Source organism: Aquarana catesbeiana, linkage group LG01, assembly GCF_042186555.1.
Source record: "Aquarana catesbeiana isolate 2022-GZ linkage group LG01, ASM4218655v1, whole genome shotgun sequence".
Classification (NCBI taxonomy): Eukaryota; Metazoa; Chordata; class Amphibia; order Anura; family Ranidae; genus Aquarana; species Aquarana catesbeiana.
The window spans coordinates 803,970,448-803,984,372 of NC_133324.1; positions in this window are offsets into that span (position 1 = coordinate 803,970,448).

A 13,925-nucleotide genomic window follows, 5' to 3' on the forward strand; every position below is an offset into this window, starting at 1 on the left:
GGGAATCGGAGTATGATTCAGCGCGTAGTGAACACAAGAAGGCTTCCGCCTCAGAGGTGTCCTGAAAGGAAAGCTGGTCTCCGTTGGGAGCTTTGAGGCGGAGAGTTGCGGGGAAGGCCAAGGTGAACTTCATCTGTCGCTGGTGTAGCTCTGTGCAGATGTGTTGGAATGCTTTCCTCTTTTTAGAGACTTCTATGGAATAGTCCGCGAAGATCAGGATTTTGATTCCATCAATTTGCAGAGATCTGGTTTGCCGAAACTTTTGTAGGATGACAGTCTTGTCATTGTAGTTTAGGTACTTCGCTATGATTGGGCGAGGGGACTTGCGATCAGGGGCGAATGTTCCCACTCGGTGGGCCCGTTCTACTGTAAAAGGGCCGGGGAGGCCTAATGCCTCCGGGATGCGTCTGGCGCAGAATTCTGCAATAGCTGAGGACTGTAGTGATTCTGGGATCCCCACGAATCGCAGATTGCTCCTTCTGGATCTGTTCTCTAAATCGTCCAGTTTTTGTAGTATGTACTTTTCATCTGTGCTTGTTCGGTAACTTGTGCCTGATATACTTCTTCTTCCAGGCTTGAAAGGCGGTGTTCCACCTCATGAAGTCTAGTTGAATGTTCTCCTAGTTGTGCCTTGATTTACCTCATTCCCGCATCCACCGCCTTTTCCACGGAGGCGGTTATCATGGGGGATAGGAGGGCTGCGACAGCTTGAGCTATACGGTCCGTATTGTTATCCCCCTGGTATGGGGAGGAAGAGGCAGGATGCAGGGAGAGAAGAGATTGGAGTGAGGAGGGGGGTGCTGTAGGACCGCACACCTCCATGTCTGGTTCGTCAGGCGCGGTGTTCGGGAGGGCCGAGACCGGAGCCTCGAGTTGCGTCTGGGCCGGTTGCATCATTGCGGCTGCGTAAGAGTGCGCGCCGGTTTTCTCCACAAAACGGTACATAGGGTAGCTTGTGGGGGCCTCGGTGTGACTTCTGGCAGCAGGAGGGGGGTGAGCACTCGATATTGAAGTCCTGTTGTTGTGCCTCAATGCCGTGAAGGCCTAGACCAGGGCCTCAATTTGCAGCTGGGCCAGGCATGTGTAGGCTGTTCTTTTGATTGCCAACAGTCGGCCCGTAAGGGAGTGTGGGGTCCCCTATGAGGTGGCAGGCGACAGGAGGGGGGTCAGGCGGCTGTATTTGAGTCCTTTCTTGTGCCACGAGGGCCGCGTAGGCTGAGACCGGGGCCTCAATTTGGAGCTGGGCTGGGCGAATCTGGCGGCCGAGTGTGGACCCGAGCCGTTCCTTTGGTTAGATTATGATCGGACCGTGGGGAGTGAGGGGTCCCTGATGAGGTTGCAGGCGGCAGGAGGGGGGTCGGGCGGTTGTTTTAAAGCCCTAGTTCGTGTTAAGGCCGCCTAGGCCGAGACCGGGGCCTCGATTTGCAGCTGGGCTGGGGGAGGTCGTCGCGGTCCTAGTAGGAGGCCGGTATCTGGAGATCTGGAGACCGTAGGGGAGTGAGGGGTCCCCGATTAGGTTGCAGGCAGCAGGAGGGGGGGTCGGGCGGTTGTTTTAAAGCCCCAATTCGTGAAGTGAAGGCCGCGTAGGCCGAGACCGGGGCCTTGATTTACGGCCGGGCCGGGTGAGGTCGTCGCGGCCTAGTAGGAAGCCGGTATCTGGAGCTCTGGAGGTTGGCAGGAGAGCGGGGAACACCCGCGGAGAGATTGGGCAGGTATTTTTAAGCCGATTATCGGATCGTGGTGTGGGAGCTGTGAGGAGGCTCAGCTACTCCATACGGCGCCGGAACCGGAAGTTCTCCCCTTGTGGATTTAATTAACCCATACCTGCCAACATTTTGAGATGGGAATGAGGGACACCTACTACCAAATGTATGTAGGCATAGGAAACGCCCCCTGCCACACTCCCTTAAAGGAGAATTAACCTCAAGAAAAAGGTTAATTAAATCCACAAGGGCTTTTTTTTTTTTACCACTACTATTCCTTTATATTGGCTTTTAAAATGTACAAATACAGCAATTTAGAATTTGGATGAAAGGTTTAGCACTGAGAAACACTATATATACATATATATATATATATATATATATATATATATATATATATATATATGTATTTGGAGCAATGTCCCTGATTTGGAGCAATGTCCCTCTTTCCTCCTCATTTGCCCCTCATTTTGGTCTGATCCATATAGAATATATATGGATATATACGTGGATATATATATATATATATATATATATATATATATATATATATATATATATATATACATAGATATAGATATTCTATATGGATCAGACCAAAATGAGGGACAAATGAGGAGGAAAGAGGGACATTGCTCCAAATCAGGGACATTGCTCCAAATCAAGGACAGTTGGGATCTATAAATTAACCCTTTTTTTGGATATGCCCCCTTTAAGGGGCATGACAGGGGGCATGTCCTATGCCCACATATGTTTGCTAGTAGGTGTCCCTCATTCCCATCCCAAAACGTTGGGAGGTATGTACATGTATTCTCCCACCCATTACCAAAATGTCCCCTAGCTCAACAATCAACATTGTATCACATCTCACCTTGTTTTCCATCTACATTTGGCCCCATACATCTCAGCACCCCTATAACCCAGCAGCCCCACTTACCCACTTAAAGTACCACAACATCCTCTGAAAGCCAGTTCCAGAGACTGATACATTCTCCTTTTCTTCCCACTACCACCAAATCATTCCCTGCCTATGAAACCAGGCCATAACATGAGCCCTCCCAAGCTGAATATACTCACCAGAGCCTATAATGTCTTAAAAATGTTGTTCATTGGTTAATGTTGTTTGTATTGGTGCACATTGTTTCAAGTATTTGTCATATATTTTTGTACCTTTTTGTTCCTATTTTTGCCCCCATAAACCTCTACTGCAGTGCACATCTGTCAGTGTCCCATCACATCTGTGCCAGTGCAAAAAAACATCTGTCAGTGTCCCATCACATCTGTACCAGTACACAAACATATGTCACATTGTCCCCATAAACAGTTGTAAAGTGCGCAAAAAACATCTGCAACAATGTTACGAAAAAATCTGTTAGTGTACCAGTGTCCCACCAATAAATAAATAAAACATTTAAAGCTCCCCTGTGCCCCCCGTGCTTGCGCACACGTTGGTCCTGTACACATACATAAACAGCAATTGCACCACACATGAGAGGTATCACCGCCAACATCAGAGCAAGAGCAATAATTTTAGCACAAGACCTCCGTGTAACTTTAAACTGGCAACCAATAAAGGCTTATAAAGCATCGCCTATGGAGATTTTTAAATACAGAAGTTTGGCGCCATTTCACAAGTGTGCCCAATTTTAAAGCATGATATGTTTGGTATCTATTTACCTGGTGCAACACCATATTTTATATTTTACCAAAATGTGGGTATTATATTGTCTCTGTGTGCATTGGAATTCATTAAAATGTATTTATGCGTTAGTGTGTAAAACTGCGTTCGAAAAACTGCTGTGCAAATACCGTGTGACATAAACATTTTTGAAACCCACCATTTTAATCTCTAGGGCCCCTGCTACAAAAATGTTGGGGGTAATATTTTAGTAAAAATACAAATTTTTACTTGTAAACAAAAAGTGTCAGAATAAGGTCTGGTCTTAAAGTGAATAATGCCTGAAGGTGCTCCTTGAATGTTGCACTTCCCTATGTGGCCAGGCTGTGAAAAAGTCTCACACATATGGTATCACCATACTCAGGACGAGTACCAGAATGTGTTTTTATGGATAAATAATTAGCCGCGTAGAGCTATACATAGCTATATACACATACATGTATAGGTCAGATGGACTCACTTGTAACTGTGGGTATGAGATGAACTTCAAATAGCTCCCATAAGATAAAATGTGAAGTACTAAAGAACTGATATGATAAACCCATGTGAACTATCCCTTCATGAAAAAACAGCTGCAACCAATATAAGTGCTCCCACACTGGGAAATTAAGTAAAAATTGTGAACGATTAGTGCGCTATTTACAGAGAACAAAAGTAAAATAAAAAATTCACTGTGTTAGACAGTGTTAGAATACATTAATAGGTATAGTGTGAATGTGCATGCCAGAAATATACATGCATATATTGAGTTAAATGAACACCTCCATGTGTAACTTTTAAATGAAAAAAATTACAAAAAAATGAGTATTGATCTCCTAAAATACCCACTGGTTAAATATTGGATTCAAAATGCACTGCTGATGGATGTTAAAAAGATCTTGGTACAGGAAATCTCTATATAGGAGAAACTCTGTGAAACTGCACATACATATGCCGATCAGTTAATTCAATCAGTGGTTTAGATAATGAAAAAAACTCCACCCTTCAAGTTCCTTGTTCGCTCCTAGAGTATCCTTTTCTCACTCCCCAAGATTTGGTAGCTGTTACTGTTGTCCCAGAATATTGATCTCGAACAAGAAGAAAGGAAACAAACTCATCGCGCAACACTGTGGCAAACAAACTATTCGGATAAGTATCAACAAGTACACTCACATGTATCCAGCTATAACTGAGTGTGTATAATCAGTCAGGCTCGTAAGCTCAAGTGTACTCCTCCTCACTTCACCCCCGTGCTGTTCAGAGCATCAGAGTGACGTCACTGGCTCTTCCTCCCCACGCATTGCATCACAGGTCACGTGACTTTCTGAGGGTAAAGGTGCTGAGGCTAAAGGTTATGGACTGACCAAGCATGTTTCCAGACCTAAACCCTATTGAGCATCTCTGGGGCATCCTCAAACGGAAGGTGGACGAGCGCAAGGTCTCTAACATTCACCATGGCTCAGTGATGTCGTCATGGAGGAGCGGAAGAGGACTCCAGTAGCAACTCGTGAAGCTCTGGTGAACTCCATGCCCAAGAGGGTTAAGGCAGTGCTGGAAAATAATGGTGGCCACACAAAATATTGACACCTTGGGCCCAATTTGGACATTTTCACTTAAGGGGTGTACTCACTTTTTGTTGCCAGCAGTTGTGTGTTGAGTTATTTTGAGGGGACAGCAAATTTATACTGTTATACAAGCTGTACACTCACTAATTTACATTGTAGCAAAGTGTAATTTCTTCAGTGTTGTCACATGAAAAGATATAATAAAATATTTACAAAAATGTGAGGGGTGTACTCACTTTTGTGATATACTGTAGGCTATCAGTACATCAGGTGTGATCAATTTTCAATGATTTGTACCATAGCTTGTAGACTCTATAACTTTCACACAGACTAAATAATATACACTGATTTGGAATATTTTTACCAAAAAAATGTAGCAGTATAAAATTTGGTAACCATTTAGGAAGAAAAATGACTTATTTGCAAAATTTTATAACAGAAACTAAGAAAATTGCATTTTTTTTTACCAAAATTTTCTGTCTTTTTTATTTGTAGCACAAAAAATAAAAACTCCAGCGGTGATTAAATAGCACCAAAAGAAAGCTCTATTTGTTTGAACAAAATGATAAAAGTTTCATTTGGTTACAGTGTTGCATGACTGAGTAATTCTCATTCAAAATGTGAGAGTGCTGAAAGTTGAATATTGGTCTGGGTAAGAAGGGGGTGAAAGTGCCCAGTACTGAGGTGGTTAAAAACACCCCCAAAATTACATTTGGTTACTCCCAGTCCATAAAGTATATCAATATTATATAAGAACCCTCATATCCTTAAAAGTACAACTAAAGGCAAAGCTTTTTTTTTAGTTTTGAACAGAGTGAAGATGGATTAGAACACCCACCAGTTTTTATTGCTGTCTAGGATAATGTTTACCATTATCATTGAAAGTGAAAGTAAAAAAAATCCACATTTTGGGTTATCCCCAAAAAAGTAACGGATGGAAAATCTTTTTTAGCTTCTTTTTTAAAACTGTTTTTATTGGAACAATTCCACTTAAACCACTTCCGGACCGCCCCACGTATATATACTGCAGCAGGGTGGCCCGGATGCGCAAAATCACGTACAGGTTCGTGATTTGCGCTCATGGCTAGGGGATGCGGGGGCACCCGCTGTCCCCGTGCCGATCAAATTTGATTCAGAACCGATCAGTCATCAGGTCCAGGCCAATGATTTATGGCCTGGACCTGCTGATTGGTTCTGACCACAGGAAGAACCCCCTGTGCCTGTATAATGTAAACACAGGTACAGGAAATTATATAATCTCCCCTCCTGGAGCCTTTTTCGGTTCCAACATGCAAGGAAAGAACATTTACCATAAGTACACAACACTGACACCAGTACACGTAGGCACATATTTCACCCTACGGTCACCCCCCAATTAACCCTTTCACTCCCTGTCACAGTGTCACCAAGTACAATGTACAGATTTTTTACTGATGATCACCGTATTGGTGTCACTTGTGAAGCTAAACAATATTAGGGGCAGTTAGCGGTAGTTAGCATTAGTCCCAGATAGGTTTAATAAAGGTTTAACCCCTTAATCACCCCAGTTAACCCTTTCACTCACTGTTAGTACAGTGCCATTAGTACAGTGTACAGATTTATTTCCTGATCACTGTATTACTGTCACGGGAGATGCTAGTTAGCTAGATAGTGTCAGTATCAGTCTTATATAGTGTCAGGGTCCCACCACATAGTCACATATAATAAACAACATTACAGTTTTAAACCCCTGATCGCACCCCAGTTAACCCTTTCACTCCCTGTCACATTGTACAGTGTACAGATCTTTTTTTCTGATCACTGTATTAGTGTCACGGGAGACGACAGTTAGCATCAGCTTCAGTTAGCTTAAATCCCTGACAGCATCAGATTGTCACCCTTTGATTGCCAGTAACACTAACACACACACCTCCATTACTAGTATGGTGATTGAACGGATCAATGTCTTTAATCTGATCATAACTATACTAGTGTCCCCAATAGTATAGTGTTCCCAAAAGGTGGCATTAGCAGGATCAGCCCCGACAACTGCCAGCACCTGCGTTTAGCCCCTCCGCCCAACCCACCCAAACAAGTGCAGTATCAATAGATCCACATCACTTCCTATACACACTACACAAAACCAAAGCTTTCGCAGAGTCAGGCCTGATCTCTGCTAGCACAAGCAGTTCAATTTTTTTATATGTTCAAACAGTCCTCGACAATCAGGTGCTTTTTTTTACCTGTGAGTCAGACTAGGTACCTATAAATGTATTGGCCAAAATGTCAAAGGAAAGGTACTCTAGCAAAGAGGCCTACAGGATACTGAGTTTGACAGATGAGAGCGCAGGGGAGTCCTCACTGTCAAATTCAGGCTCAGTATTTGAACCTGTAGAGAGCAGCGGCACCCTGACAGATAGCTCTGACAATGAAGTAGAGGTCTCTGCTAAGGTCAGGCGTGCCCGACCCCATTCTTCTGTTGCTGAGGTGCTACAACCACATGAGTCTCGTATGCAGCAGAGTGTTGATACTAGTGCCCCTCTACCTTCTGGTAAACTGGCGAGCACCAGCAGCCTAGTACACACTCGTCATAGACAAACCAGCACTGCAGTAACACTTGGTGATGTGGCGAGTCCCATAGGTGCAGTTCAACGAACGCAGGCCCGTAGAGCCCATAGTGTCTTTCCTGATGCGCTTTGATTGGCAGCCCACAGATTCTGCAGCGCCTGTACTTCCACCATTCACTGGCCAACCCAGAATTCAGGTGGAAACAGCAGACTTAATGCCCCTTGATTTATTTGAGCTGTTTTTCATGGAAGATTTGTACGGATCTACTGTGGACAAAAGCAATTTGTATGCTAATAAATTTATTGCCGCAAACCCAAATTTGACCCTTGCCAGACAATTTGGCTGGGAACCTATCACAGTTCCTGATTTTAAGACCTTTCTAGGCCTATCCCTTAACCTGGACATTACTAAAAAGAATAAATTGCGGTCATATTGGTCCACTGACCCAATTCATCATATGCCCGTGTTCTCTGCTGCCATGGCCAGGGCTAGATACGAGCAAATATTGCAGTTCATGCACTTCAACGACAATGAACTCTCTCGTCCTCGGGGTGACCCTGAATATGATTGGTTCCACAAAATTAGGCCCCTCGTAAACCACTTCAACCAAAAATTTGCAGCCTTGTACATCCCCGAACAAGATGTCTGGGTTGAGTCCCTGATTATGTTTTCTGTCTGCCTTGTTTTCAAACAGTTTCTCCCCAGCAAGCGTGCCAGATATGAGGTCAAAATGTATATGCTCTGTGACAGGGCAACAGGCTATACATGGAGTTTCCTGGTTTATGAGGGAAAAGACAGCAGTGTGGAACCCCCCGACTGCCCAGACTACATAGGGAGCAGCGGCAAAATTGTTTGGGACTTGGTGTCACCCTTATTTGAAAAGGGGTGCCATTTATACGTGGACAATTTCTACACAAGCCTGTTGCTTTTTAGACACCTTTTTCAATTAGGAATTGGCGCATGTGGTGCCGTGCGATCTAATCGCCGGAGCTTCCCAAAATGGCTTGTAAATGCCCCACTTAGTCAGGGGGAGATAGCCTGCTTGAGGTGCAATGAATTGCTTTCAGTGAGGTGGAAGGACAAACGGAACACTTTGGTTCTGCCTTCCACTCATGCACATACGGCAGTCTAAATTACAATGACTGGTGTTGTTGAGAAGCCCCTCTGTGTCCACGGCTACAACCATAAAATGGGAGGGGTGGATGTCAATGACCAGATGATGGGGCCGTACTTAGTTGCCTATAAGACCAGATGCTGGTACAAAAAGTACCTGTATACTTATTCCAATTGGCTCTATTCAACGCTTATGTACTATACAAAATGTCAGGAAGAAGTGGATCATTCCTAAAATTCCAGGAAGAGATCATTACAGCCCTTTTGTGTCCAGAAGGTGCTGTGGCCCAGTTTCACAATCAAGATGCAGTGGGCTGGCAGCTATTTTTGTCCCTTCTGTTTTGGCCAACCTGGTTTCTGCATCGGGGACTATTTATGGCGCCACCACACACTAGTGGAGTATTATTATAGGGTACAGCATGGCACAGTCTAGGTCACACTTTCAGACAGGGTCTCGAAAGATGTTAGATGGCAATCGCATTTTGAGAGACCCTAACCTGACACATTTATAGTTACAAAAAAAGTGTAAAAAAAAAAGCCAGAAATAGTTGTTATTTTATTGTTCATACTGTTTTACTGTATTTTATTCCATACTGTAATGTTTTATTGTTACTGTGTTATATTGTTAACCATATTTTCCTAGCAGGTATGTCATTCTACTGTTTTACTGTACTGTTGCTGTGTTTTATTGTTAATCATTGTTTGCTTTGCAGGTATGTCATTCTACTGTTTTACTGTGTTTTATTGTTAACCATTGTTTGCTTTGCAGGTACCCCATTTAGCTGCAGCACTGATTTGTTTATTTTGACAGCAACAGGGTTTGCTCTCGCAATACATAAAATCAGTGACTCCAGCGCTGTAGAAGATGAATTCACCACCACAGGAAAAAAAAAGAGCATAGGGGCTGGGGTAAACATCAGGACGGGTTGCCCCTTTGCTTCACCATATATTTTTTACTCTTTTATCGGCACAGGTTGCAATAAAAAAATAAGTTGCTTTATTCAGTTAATGTTTTATTGATACTGTGTTTTATTGTTAACTGTTGTTTGCTTTGCAGGTACACCATTCAGCTGCAGCACTGATTTGTTTATTTTGACAGCAACAGGGTTTGCTCTCATGATACATAAATCCATGACTCCAGCGCTGTAGGATGTGGTTTCACCATTGCAGTTAAAAAAAAAGCATATGTGTTGAAGCATAGGCTTCGGCATATATTTTTATTCACTTTTCTTGGCAGAGATTTTTTCATCCATGTCTATCGATGTGAATGGAGGAATCCGTTAGGTTCTTTTTTTCATTCAGCCTATCATTAGAAGTGGCTGGATGCAGGGCAGTATTCTAATGGTGGGCATACTACCGATCCATCAATGTGAATGGAGGAATCTGTTAGGTTCTCTTTTTTCATTCAGCCCACAGGCTGCACAAAAAAAAACATTACAATACAGTATATGCCCAAATGCCTGCAGGATTAGGCATCATCTTGGTATCATTCTTTTCAGCTTGTGGTCAGCTTTCATGTAAAAGCAATCCTAGTGGCTGCTAGACTGCTTTTGCAAGCAGCAGTGGGACGCAGCCTCCCCACCCCCTCTCACCTCCTTCCGTGGTTTTCTTGGGCTCTCCTGCTTCACTGAGGAACCCGAGAATGCAGACAGTGGTTCCGCCAGCTGATCAGAGACCAGAATGGCTCCAATAATCTGTATGGACTAAGAAACCAGAAGCTATGAGCATTTTATTACTTTGGTTTCACCGGACATAAACAACGTCATTGGGAAATTGGGAAAGCCTATCTTGGTGTGGTCAGATGCTTTAAGGGCAGAGGAGAGACCTAGAGTCTAATAGACCCCAGATTTTTCAAAAAAGAGTACCTGTCACTACCTATTGCTATCATAGGGAATATTTACATTCCCTGTAATAACAATAAACATTATTAAAAAATTTAAAATAAAAAAATGAAAGGGACAGTGTAAAAATAAAATAAAAAAGCAAAACAAATAATAAAAAAAAAAAAAATTAAAGCATCCCTGTCCCCCTGTGCTTGCTCCGTGAAAACAAGCATCAGTCTCGTGTCATATGTAAACAGCAATTGCACCATTCATAAGGTATCACCATGAACATCAGATTGAGGGCAGTAATTCTATCAGTAGACCTTCTCAGTAAATCTGTAAAAACTTTTAAAAACATATGTAGTTTGTCACCACTGCATGGGCATGCACAATTTTAAAGCATATCGTGTTTGATATCTATGTACTCAGCATAGGATTATCTTTTACAATTTACCAAACATTTGGGTAATATAGTATGTTTTGTGCATTAAAATTGTGTTTGGAAAATCACAGGGCACTTATACCCCCTTCCTGCCCAGACCAATTTTCAACTTTCAGTGCTCTCACATTTTGAATGACAAGTACTCAGTCATGCTACAATGTACCCAAACACAAATGTTATCATTTTTTTCCACACAAATCGAGCTTTCTTTTGTTTGTATTTAACCACTTCAGCCCCGAAAGGATTTACCCCCTTCCTGACCAAAGGACTTTTTACAATTTGGCACTGTGTCGCTTTAACTGCTAATTGCGCGGTCATGCAATGCTGTACCCAAACAAAATTTGCGTCCTTTTCTTCCCACAAATAGAGATTTCTTTTGATGGTATTTGATCACCTCTGCCATTTTTATTTTTTGCGCTATACACGGAAAAAGACCGAAAATTTTGAAAAAAAATGATATTTTCTACTTTTTGTTATAAACAAAATCCAATAAACTCAATTTTAGTCATACATTGAGGCCAAAATGTATTCAGCCACATGTCTTTGGTAAAAAAAATGTCAATAAGTGTATATTTATTGGTTTGCGCAAAAGTTATAGCACCTATAAACTAGGGTACAATTTCTGGAATTTACACAGCCTTTAATTTATGACTGCCTATGTCATTTCTTGAGGTGGTGCTAAAATGGCAGGGCAGTACAAACCCCCCCAAATGACCCCATTTTGGAAAGTAGACACCCCAAGAAAATTGCTGAGAGGCATGTTGAGCCCATTGAATATTATTTTTTTTGTCCCAAGTGATTGAATAATGACAAAAAAAAAAAAAATTACAAATAGTTGTCACTAAATGATATATTGCTCACACAGGCCATGGGCATATGTGGAATTGCACCCCAAAATACATTCAGCTGCTTCTCCTGAGTACAGGGATACCACATGTGTGGGACTTTTTGGGAACCTAGCCATGTACGGGGCCCCGAAAACCAATCACTGCCTTCAGGATTTCTAAGAGCGTAAATTTTTGATTTCACTCCTCACTACCTATCACAGTTTTGAAGGCCATAAAATGCCCAGATGGCACAACCCCCCCCCCAATGACCCCATTTTGGAAAGTAGACACCCAAAGATATTTGCTGAGGGGAATGTTGAGTCCATGGAATATTTTATATTTTGACACAAGTTGCGGGAATGTGACAAATTTTTTTTTTTTTTGCACAAAGTTGTCACTAAATGATATATTGCTCACACAGGCCATGGTCATATGTGGAATTGCACCCCAAAATACATTTAGCTGCTTCTCCTGAGTATGGGGATACCACATGTGTGGGACTTTTTGGGAGCCTAGCCGCGTACGGGGCCCCAAAAACCAATCACCGCCTTCAGGCTTTCTAAGGGCGTAAATTTTTGATTTCACTCTTCACTGCCTATCACAGTTTCGGAGGCCATGGAATGCCCAGGTGGCACAAACCCCCCCCAAATAACCCCATTTTGGAAAGTAGACACCCCAAGCTATTTGCTGAGAGGCATGGTGATTAGGGGGTGATCAGGGGGGTATCGGGGGTAAAGGGGGGTGTAATGTGTGCCTGGCATGTTCTACTGTGTGTGTGTTTTACACTCACTCAGATGTCTTCTCTCCTCGGCGCCGGAATGGAAAATACCAAGCCGAGGAGCGATGACATCACTTCCTCTGCCTCTGTTTACTATACAGAGGCAGAGGAAGATTCTCATTGGCTGGGAGCGATCGCGAGGGGGGCCATGAATGGATGGCCTCCCCCTCATGTCTGATCGCTCCCAGATAGAAGCCGCCTGCCTCGGGCACCAGGGGGGTCCGATCGGACCCCCGTCCGCGGGGGACAGATCACGTACAGGTACGTGATTCTGCCTGCCCGTGCCATTCTGCCAACGTATATCGTCGTGAGGCGGTCGGCAACTGGTTATTCACTACTGTTTTTTATTTTTGTGCTATAAATAAAAAAAGACCAAACATTTTGTGAAAAAATGCCTTTTTCTTTGTTTTTGTCATTAAATTTTGCAAATTAGTAATTTTTTTTCATAAATTTTGGCTAAAATGTATACTTCTACATATATTTGGTAAAATTAACCCAAATTAGTGAATATTATTTGGTCTTTGTAAAAGTTATAGAGTCTACAAGCTATGGTGCCAATCATTGAAAATTGATCACACCTGCTCACACCTGATGTACTAAAGGCCTATCTAATTTCTTGAGACACTAAGGCCTGATTCACACCTATGCATTTTTAGTGCATTTTGCATTTTGCAGATTTGCACTACAGTCCGTTTAATATGGTTTCCCATTGAACATGTTCTGTAGTGCAAATCTGCAAAATGCAAAAAGCACTAAAAATGCATAGCTGTGAATCAAGCCTAACAAGCCAGGAAAGTAGAAATACCCTCCAAATTACCCCTTTTTGGAAAGTAAACAATCCAAGGTATTTAGTAAGTCACATGGTGAGTTTTTTGAAGTTGTAATTTTTTCCCAAAATTGTCATCTTAACAGGTTATTTCTCTCACACAGCATATATACACTTGCAACTACACTCCAAAACACATTCTGCTACTCCTCCTGAGTATGGCGATACCACATGTGTGAGACTTTTTCACAGCTTAGCCACATACAGAGGCTCAACATGCAGGGAGCATCGGCAGGTGTTCTAGGGGCATAAATTACACATATAATTTCATGATGACCTATCACAATTTTGAAGGCCCTGGAGCACCACCCCAATGTATATTCTATGAGGCATTGAGTCTTTTGAACGGTTCATTTTTTCCACAAGTTTTTGGAAAATTTGGAAATAAAATAAAATGCATTTTACACAAAGTTGTCCATTTATACAATATACAATATTTCTAACACATAGCATGTACATCACAAAAATTGCATCCCAAAATAGATTCTCCTACTCCTCCTGAGTATGGCAATACCACATGTGGGAGACTTTTACACAGCCTGTCCACATACAGAGGCGCAACATCCAAGTAGCACCTCCAGGCATTCTAGGATCATAAATTGCACACATAATTTCATGATGACCTATCACACTTTTGAAGGCCC